Below are 10,407 nucleotides of genomic sequence, written 5' to 3' on the forward strand. Positions count from 1 at the left end.
CAGCCATTCGAACAGAACAAGAGGATACCGAGTGGTTTAAAATCAGAAAAGGTGTATCAGGATTATATCCTTTCGCCATATGTCTTAGTTATCTAGTGCTGCCATAACAGGAATATCACAAGTGGATGGCTTTAACAAAGAGAAATTTATTTTCTCGCACTCTAGTAGCTAGAAATTCAAATTCAGGGCATCATCTCCATGGGAAGTCCTTCTCTGTTGGCTCTGGAGGAAGGTTCTTGCCATCAATTTTACCCTGGACTAGGAGCTTCTCCATACAGGAACCCCAGGTCCAAAGGACGTGCTCTGATCACCACACTGCTTTCTTGGTGGTATGAGGTCTTCCACTGTCTGCATGCTTCCCTTTCCTTTTATCTCGTGTAAGATAAAAGGTGGTGCCAGCCACATCTCCGGGAAACTCCCTTTACATTGGATCAGGGTTGTGACCTCAGCAAGGGTATTACATCCCATTCTAATCCTTTTTAACCACAGGCAGAGATTATGGTTTATAACATATAGGAAAATCACAAAATGGAGGATGACCACACAATACTGGGAACCATGGCCTAACCAAGTTGACACATATTTCTGGAGGACACAATTCAGTCCATGACACCATACTTATTCAATCTGTATGCTGAGCAAATAATCCTAGAAGCTGGAGTATATGAACAAGAATGAGGAATCAGGATTGGTGGAAGACTCATAAGACCTGCGATATGAAGATGACACAACCTGGCTTGCTGAAAGCGAAGAGGACTTGAAGTACGTACTGACTGATGACGATCAAAGACTACAGCCTTCAGTATGGGTTACATCTTAACATAAAGAAAACAAAAACCCTCACAACCGGACCAATAAGCAACATCATGAAAAACAGAGACAATAATGATGTTGTCAAGGATTTCATTTTACTTGGATCCACAATCAATGCCCATGGGAGCAGCAGTCAAGAAATCAAACGAACCAGAAATATCCCCTGAAGTCTTCTTAAAACCAAACAATAGTTTCTCTTAACTAGTAAAAAATGTCTGCCTTGAGCATTATGCTCTTTTAAGAACTATTTATACGGGATCAAATTGACAACAGCAACTCAAAAGATTAGATAGGAACTTTAGGGGGCAGTGAGTTTATGTTAGTGGAGGAGGAGCAACGCAGAAAAGGAGGGTGAGAATGGTTGTACAACTCAAAGAAATGTAATCAATGTCACTAAATTGTACATGTAGAAATGGTTAGCTTGGTGTATGTTTTGTTGTATATATTCTCAACAACAACAAAATAAATTAGAAAAAAAAATCAAACAACACATTGCATTGGGCAAATCTGCTGCAAAAGACCTCTTTAAAGTGTTAAAAAGCAAAGATGTCACTTTGAAGACTAAGGTGCACCTAACCCAAGCCATGATGTTTTCAATCACCTCACACACATGGGAAAGCCAGACAATGAATAAGGAAGACTGAAAAAGAATTGAAGCCTTTCAATTACGATGTTGACAAAGAATATTGAATACACCATGGACCACCAGAAGAACGAACAAATCTGTTCTGGAAGAAGTACAGCCAGAATGCTCCTTAGAAGCGAGGATGGCAAGACTTCATCTCATGTACTTTGGACATGTTATAAGGAGGGACCAGTCCCTGGAGAAGGACATGCTTGGTAAAGTAGAGGGTCAATGAAAAAGAGGAAGACCCTCAAACAGGTCAGATTGACACAGTGGCTACAACAATGGACTCAAGCATAACGATTGTGAGGATGATGAAAGACTGGGCAGTGTTCATTCTGTGGCACACAGGGTCGCTATGAGCTGGAACTAACTCCATGGCATCTAACAACAACAACATCGTGGATTATCTGGGTGAACCCAATGCCATCACCAGGGTCCTTAAAAGTGGAAGAGGAAGAACCAGAGGGAGAACAGTGTGAGAATGACTCATCCTAACGTTGCTGACTTTGAAGGTGGAGGAAGGCAGCCACAAGCCAAGGAAAGTGGGCAGCTTCTAGAAACTGGAAAAAGGAGGGAAATGGAACCTCCAGAAGGAACACGGTGTTGCCCACATATTAATTTTAGTCCACCGAGACCTGTTTTGGACTTCTAACCTCCAGAACTGCAAGATAATAAATTTGTGTTAAGCCATTAAGTTTGTGATAATTTGTTACAGTAGCCATTGAAAATTAATACACACATCGAAAGATCCTGATATTGGCATTTCTGAGATTGGTGAACATTTCACAGATTCCTGCAGCCCTGGTTAAGCATCTACTATATGTCACACTCAGAGTTGGGTACCAGGAACAGAAAGATAAACAAAACACCGAATCCCAGCCCTCAGGGCTCTCACAGTCATCTAGGCATAGGGGACAGATCTGTAGTCAACTCCGATATAGTGTAATAAGGGCCATGACACAGAAGTCTGCAGGATGATACAAGGAGTCAGTGTCAGGGTAGAGAGGAAGACATTCAGGGAGCATGTCCCAGTGGAGTACAAAGCTGAGGTTACTCTTGAGTTAGCTGAGACTTAAAGGCAAAAGCAGAGTAAAGGCATGCAGGCAGAGGGGACAGCATGAGCAAAGGCTCAGAGGTGTGCAGAAGTGTGGTGCATCGTGGGAACTGGAACATGGAGCATGAAGAGGGCTGGAGGGTGATGCAGGAGCAGGCTGGCATGGGGGCCGGACCGTGAGGGGCCTTGAATTCCAGTATAAGGAGTATCCTTACCCTTCATCATCAGTGATGCTGAGAATTTTAAGCAGGAGAGAAATATGGACAGGAAGTGTGGAGGGTCAATTAACAGCTCAGAGACCAATGTGAAGACTATGAAATGGTCCAAGAAAGAAAAGAAGGACAAAAGCAGCAGCAATGGGGAAGGGAGTGGAAGGGATGTGCAAGGACTAATGAAGAGGTAGAGCAGACTGAACGGTGGCTTCTCATGGTGAGTCAGGGAAAGGGTGGAGTTGGGGATGGCTCCAGCTTTCTGGCTTGGGCTCGTGGGCAGGCAGTGGGGCCTTCTGTGAGATGGGGCACCATGGAGGTGGAGCAGGTATGAAGAAAAGATGAGAAATTCATGAGGGAACAGGTTGAGCCTGTAGTGCCCGGAAGCACCCCAGGGAGCCATCCAGGAAGCAGCTGGATGGAGAGACAACTGCTCAGAAGTGTGAGCTGGAGGTAGCGATTTCAGTCATCACTGATGAGCTTCAAGGCCATACAAGCCGATGGCCCAAAGGGTGGGTGGTGAGGGAGGAGAGAAGAGAGCCCAGGACAGAGGCCTGGGGAACTTGGCCACTTAACAGATTGTTTTCTACAGGTGAAAACGGAACACAGTACAGTCTACAATGTCAGCTCTGAGCAGGAAGTTGCCCAAGACCAGAAATAGAAGTGGCAGGATTCTTGGTGACGAAAAGAACAATGGTGAGGGTCCAGTAGATATCACAACCCCCAGCCCAGCCATCATGGTAGTCAAGAAGCCCCCATGGTGGGGGTGTACCACGAAGGGGCCCTCAGCACCAGCTCTGAGGTTAACCCAGCTCCCTGCCTGGATCCAAGGGTGCCCAGGGCATCATCCCTGCTGCCATGGGTTAGTTCACATCACAGTGATAGTCCCCAATCTCAGCCCTCCCCCATGAGTGAGATCAAGGGGTTTCCTGGTCCAGGCAAAGCCAACCCCAGCCCCCATGACTCCCACCAGTTGTTTTCTTCCCTCACCTGGCCAACAAGCTTCCCATCCTTAGGGTGCATTTAATAACTGGCTGCCAAGTCCCCTGAGGACAGCCTAATGAAGATGCCACCCTGCCTCCTGCCTCCGCTGGGGCCTCAAGCTCTGCGCCCTGCCCCTCCCTGCCTACTCTCACCCTTCCTGTCCCTCTCCTCAACCTCCTTCCTCCTCACTAAAGCAATCAGGCCTAGGTGCCTGCATCTCGCCCCCAAATTCGATCAGAAAGGGAGCACCAGACTCTGGGAGAGGATGCAAGATGAGGGGACAGTCTGGGGCAGGAGACTCTGGGGCCAGGTAGGGAAGTCCCTGCCTGAGCCTCAGATTTTTGAGTGTCCTCAGGATATCTGTGGGTAGCTGCTGGAGGTGGGGGGCTGCCAGAGGCGGGCAGGACAGCCCTTCTACCACGTTTCTGTGGTGTATCTGGCTGCAACTGGGTCTCTGACCCCCAGTATTAAAGGGACCCCAGGAGTCCTGATGGTGCAGTGGTTAAGAGCTTGGCTGCCAACCAAAAGGTGGGCAGTTCGAACCCACCAACTGCTCCTTAGAAACCTTATGAGGCAGTTCTACTTTATCCTATAGGGTCACTATAAATTGGAATTGACTTGATGGTAACAGGCTTTTATTGGTTTGTTTTTAAGGTACACAGAAGAAATGGAAAGAATCAAGACTTGGAATTGAAATGGACTTAGGGGAATCTTGGCCTCACAACCTCCCAGTCATGTGACCTTGGGAGAAGTTTCCTAACTTCCTGGCACTTTGGTTCCCTCATCTGTAAAATAGAGACAATGATACCCCCTCAGGCAGGGAGGATGAGAGGAGATCATGTATGTAAAGCACTTGTCACAGTGCCTGGTGCACAGAATGTTTGTAATAAATGACATGCCAGAATGTTGCAAATTGCTTTCCTTGGCAAGGAGAGGTGATCCAGTCAGGAAGCGGTGGTTGCCCTGGAAACACAGGTTTCACTGTACAAAGGGTCAGTAAATGCCATGGGGACTGAACTCACCTCTCTGGCTTCCCGTAGGGCTGGTTTTGTCCCTTTTCATAAAACCCTCTCCCTCTTTTTGCTTAGGCTACCAATCCCTGGAAGGCCTCGTCAAACACAGGGTCCACGGGTTTTGGCCCATGAGGTATGGAAGCTCGGATCCTTTCATCACACCTCCTTTATCCCAGATTACTATCAGACCCCTTCAGAGGGGTGGGGTGGAGGTAGGAATGCTGCCCCACCCACCAAGGAGCTGATCATGACCACCCATGTTCATTTGCTGCACAGCCCTTCCACTCTCGAGGGCTATGGGGCCACCGCACTCTTGCACTGCTGTTTCCTCTGCTGAAATGCCCTTTCCTACCTCCTCTTTAAAGGTTTTCCTGACCACCCCCAGCCTTACTGCCCTGTGCTTCCCTCAGTCCAGGGTCATAGAGTCCATTTGACAGGTCTCAGTCTTCCACAGACCAGGCAATGGGTTCCTCTGGGGTTTTGTGAGGAATACCTGCTGAGTTTGCCAGTCAACCATCTCCCCTTCTTCTGGGAGCAGGACCCTGATATTACCTTGGGGGACCACCCCACCGTCCACTCACAGCAGGAGTTCTAGCTACCCTAGCTCCAGAGATGGCCGTGTGACACAGGACTGACCAATGAGAAGATCACATTCCCCTAGCCACAATTATTAGTTCAGGGATGGTCACATGACCCAGGTCTGACCAGTGAGAGGACATCATTCCCCTAGCCACAGTGATTGGCTCAGCAATGATCATGTGATTAGATCGAGTGGTCATGTGACCCAGGTCTGACCAATAAATGCCCTACCCAGGACTTTAGTGACTGAGCCAAATGAATGAGGACCTAGAGCTGCCAGCAGCCATCTTTCCACCTTGTGGGGACAACCCACCTGGGAAGGAAGATCACACAGGAGAAAGCAGAGCTGGGCGATGGTGAAAGACACCTGTTTGAGCCCTTAAGTACCAAGGAGTCTTCTCCCCTGTTGAGAGGACAACTCAGGATAAACGCTGAGTTGCAACATGAATAAGGCTTAGAAGCAGTAGTGCTCACATTTTAAGATGAGAATCTATGGGCTTGGAGTCAGACAGAACTGGGCGTGGGTCATGACTCTGCATTCCTGCATCCTTGACCTTGGGCTGGCCACAGTTTCTGAGATTCAGTATCATCCTCATTGAAATGGGGTTAATATCAGAGGTAGGTCTGCCCGCTTCTCTATCTTGTAAACTTAGCCTTCAAAACCCAGCTCAGTGTCAACTCCAAGTAGTCTTATTCTCTCCACTGTGTCCCCACAGAGATAATACATATTGAGCATTTCTATATGCCATGCATTGTGCTATTTCATTTAATCTGCACAAAAACCCTAAAAGGTAGGGACAAAAATATCCCTATTTTTTAAATATGAGATCAAAAACTCAAAGAGTTCAACTTACCCAAGATCATACCCTCCACTCTGGTCTTATAACTGTCCATTTTGCTTCATTTTGTTCTCTCTCCCATAAGACTATGAACTCGCTTGATGTAGGGGCTGGACCATGCTCATCTCTGCATCCCTGTCCACTCCCCTGAGATCATTTACACCAGACTGGTGTGCTGACCCCCAAGAGAAACCCGCACATACCTCCTCCTCTTTATCATACTTCCCCACCCTGGGCCATGCCAATCAGGATATACCAGGGAAGCTGAGCTCTAATGCCCCTAGGAACCCACTGGGAATGCAAGGGAGAAAGCTGGGAGGTCCAGTTAATAGAGAACCCTACCCCCTGAGGGGACAGCTTCTCTCTTCAAATTTGGAAACATCTGTTAGACACATCACTAACGGATCAAAGCAAAGACAGAACCTATTAAAAATGAAAGATGGTTGAAGGAATACCTATTCATATTTGTTTGCACTTGAATAAAAAAGCTGGAAGGAGACACAAGAAAGGAATCAGAGGGTTTATTTGTGGTGGGGAGTTTCGATCAGAGTGGATGACAGCAGATGTGGGAGTTGACTTCTCATTCTATATTGTTTGATTTTTGAACCCTACGAGTGTGTTATCTATTTAAAATCGACAAATAAACATTTACAAATAACAAAAGAGGGAACCCACGTTCACCTCCAGCTGATTGTTGCCATGCAAAGATGGGGGCCCTATGTAGCTAGATTTTGCCATGATTCAAAGAAACCAGAACACTGGAGTTTAATGTAAAACAGCCCCGTTTTTAAATGTTAGTAATTATTGGATTTCATCAATACTAAGAAGCACATAGTTGCACATATTAATGTCGCTAAAGTTGGGGTACATTTTACATGGATTGGCCAGAGTTTGTAAGCTCTTTTGTTTAGTGGCACATAGAACAGGGGCACATCTTACGGTTGGTGGCATAGTGGGTTTGATGAAATAATCCACCACCACCAGTTCCTGTGGAGTCAGTTCCTACTCATGGCGACCCCACGTGTGTCAGAGTAGAACTGTCCTCCAGAGGGTTTTCAATGACTGACTTTTCAGAAGTAGATCACCAGGCCTTTCTTCCAAGGCACCTCTTGGTGGACTTGAACCTTTAACCTTTCGGTTAGCAGCAAGCACGTTAACTTTTTGTACCACCCGGGGACTTCTGATGCAGACCTGGCAGAGGGAATGATTTGGAGACAAATTGGAGTCAGAGGTGGCCTTCCAACCCACCTGGATGCTGCCTCAAAGCCAGGGACATGGATCCACTCCCCAGAGCTGACTCAGCTGACTTAGCGAAGGGTTCCACTGCCAAGAAGTCATTACAGAAACCGAGTTTTCATAATGCTTGGGTCAAAAGACAGTGCCTCTGTCTGAGGAGCCCCTCAAGAGAACAACAGCTTTAGTTAAACGAGGAAAAGGGTTTTAGCACAAAGTGTGCCTGCTCCAGGGAAAGTCAGAGAAGCAAACCCAGTCCTCACAGTGTCCCTCACCCTTTGTGCAGAGAAACTCATGTTTCTAGGGCAACCACCACCTCCCAAGTGGCCCATCTCACCTGCAGGGGAATGTAACTTAAACTATTCTTGTATCTAATAGACTGGGAATGTGCAGTGCACCAGGCTTTGTGCCAGGTACTTTGTACACATCTTCCCACTCAATTCTCACAGGAAAAATCCTGTCCCCTCTTCAGATGAGGATGCCGATGGGCTACTGAGACTGAAGGCCACACAAAATTTCATATAAGTCTGTGTGAATCCTATTTCTTCCCCCACCCCCTGACAAAAAAGAAACTGAACCCCACTGATCCTGGACCCATTTATAGCCAGTACACCCCAGAATGTGGCAAGGCGGCCATGGAGACACGTGTAGGCATGAGACACACCCTTGAGTCCAGCACATGCCCCGCTTTGGCAAGACTAATCCGATGCCCTTTCGTTCTGGGGATGGAATGGAAGAGGTCGTTCACGGAGGAGAGGAAGTGGAGCTTGGTTTTGTATCAGCATCTATTCTCCCTTACTTTGTTCACAGCCTCTCACTTTTCCTTTGGGAAACTTCTTCCCAATATCTGGTCCACAGGGGCTGACTCCCTTTCCCTCCCTCCCTGCTTCCCCCCCCCCGCCCCCAGCTCTAGAGATTGGCACATGACCTAGGCCTGGGCAATCCCTGAGCATTCAGCCCCTGGTATTTAGAATGGTTAATCACCGTTTTTTGACCCACTCTTTCTGCCAACATTACTAAACTGGCAAGATGTGGGCCTGGAGCTGTTGGGGTATCTTTACTCCCACAATGGGACACTCTGCCTGAGAATGAAGCCAGAGGAAATCAGAACTAAGAGATGGAGAGACTGGGGAGGGGGGACTGAGACGTATCCTGTTGATATTCTTTGAGTCTATCCATTCCTGAAGCTAGATTCCTAATTATGTGAACAGTTGCTTTCATTAAGTTATTTTTGAGTTAAATTTTTGTGATTTTTAAATGTCCTCAAGTAATCACCTATAAAGTATGTAATAGCTACCATCTACACAGTCCTTATCATTAGCCGTAGTCCCTGGGTGGTGCAAATGATTAAGCACTCAGCTACTAACTGAAAGTTTGGTAGTTCAAATCCATGCAAAGGTGCCTCATAGGAAAGGCCTGGCAATCTACTTCTGAAAGATCACAGCCTTGAAAACCCTATGGAGTACTATTCTACTCTGACATACATGGAGCTGTCATGAGTTGGAATCAACTCAATGATAACTGGCTTGATTTTGGTTTTATCATCAGCCATGTACTAGCTAAGGACATGTCCTGCTGCCATCAAATCGATTCTGACCTAAAGTGACCTTATAGGACAGTAGAACTGTCCGATAAGGTTTCCAAGGTTATAATCTTTACAGAAACAGACTGTCACATCTTTCTCCCACAGAGCTTCTAGTGGGTTCCAACTGCCAATCTCATGGTTAGCAGCTGAGCGCTTAACCACTGTGCCATCAGGACTCCTTCTGAGGGCTTTAATTACCCCTAGGCAGTGGGTTTTTTATTTTACAGATACGTGGTGGATACTCTGATACGCCACCCAGGAATAAAGGACCTATTACCCCAGCTGTAGGAAGTGCCATCAGACAGCCCTCAGCTGTCAGCACCTTCAGGGACTGCCTCAGCAGAAGACAGTCACCTCACCCAAGGTCACACCCTATTCCTGGGCTCCCTACATCCAACGATGGGTCAGCACAGAGGTACAAAGACCAGTCCCTTTTGTCTCAACTCAGGACAGCTCTAAAGGGGCATGCCACCTTTAGAACTCCCCATGTGATTGGCTGAGACTTCTATTGACAGTGTATTGCAACTTAACTTCTCCCTCTGCACAGTCCTGCTTCCATCCCTTCCCTTTTGCAGGTGTTGACCCTAAAAGTAATTCCTAATAAATATCCTGCATGTTGAAGTATGTCTCAGAGTCTGCTTCCCAGAAACCCAAACTGTTATAGTTGGTACCATAAGTGAGGTGAGAGTTTGGAACTGGATGGCCTGTTGCCCAGCACCAAGGGCCCCATCACAGATAGCCCCTGGCATGGGCGATGAGCTAGGATGGTAGACAAGTAAAAAAGGATTTGTTAACTGGCATGATGTATGAGGCATTTGATAAATATGGGAGAAAGAATAACCATAAGGACAATTGAATCAGGTGGCTATTGTTGAACCCAGTTGATCTGGAAAAAAGATAACATAAAGCTGAGCATGATTAATCAGCTATTAAAAGCTAAATGTGAAGGCCAGAGGGCCTTGCTGTTGACTCATAAAGAGACTCTTATCTCCTGCAGTGGAGGTGCAGAGAAAGCTGAGAACTAGGTCCAGGCTCCAAGAAGGTTAAACTGCCAACAAAGGCAGGTTTGCTATGCCAAGGTCAAGGCTCTGTTGAGGAAAGAATGCAACGCTGACACATGGAATGGGAATCTCTACGTTGAAGCCCCCTTCCCAGATATTGAACGCCCAGATTCCCCTGAACTCTCTGAGCCTGCAGAAATGTCCCACTCCTCCCTCCCGAGGACTAGTACTCCCTCCTTGCTTGAAGACTATGTAGAGGCCTCTTCCCTGTAAGATAGTGTATCCCACTCTGCCTCAGGATCCGCCCCCATTTCTCTTCCTGGACATTAGGCTAATAAGTAGGGTTAAACCAAAAACCAAACCCGTTGCCATCAAGTCAATTTTGACTCATAGTGACCCTATAGGACAGAACAGAACTGCCCCACAGGGTTTCCAAGGTCATAATCTTTACAGATGCAGACCTCCATAT

Source organism: Elephas maximus, chromosome 2 (assembly GCF_024166365.1).
Source record: "Elephas maximus indicus isolate mEleMax1 chromosome 2, mEleMax1 primary haplotype, whole genome shotgun sequence".
Lineage (NCBI taxonomy): Eukaryota > Metazoa > Chordata > Mammalia > Proboscidea > Elephantidae > Elephas > Elephas maximus.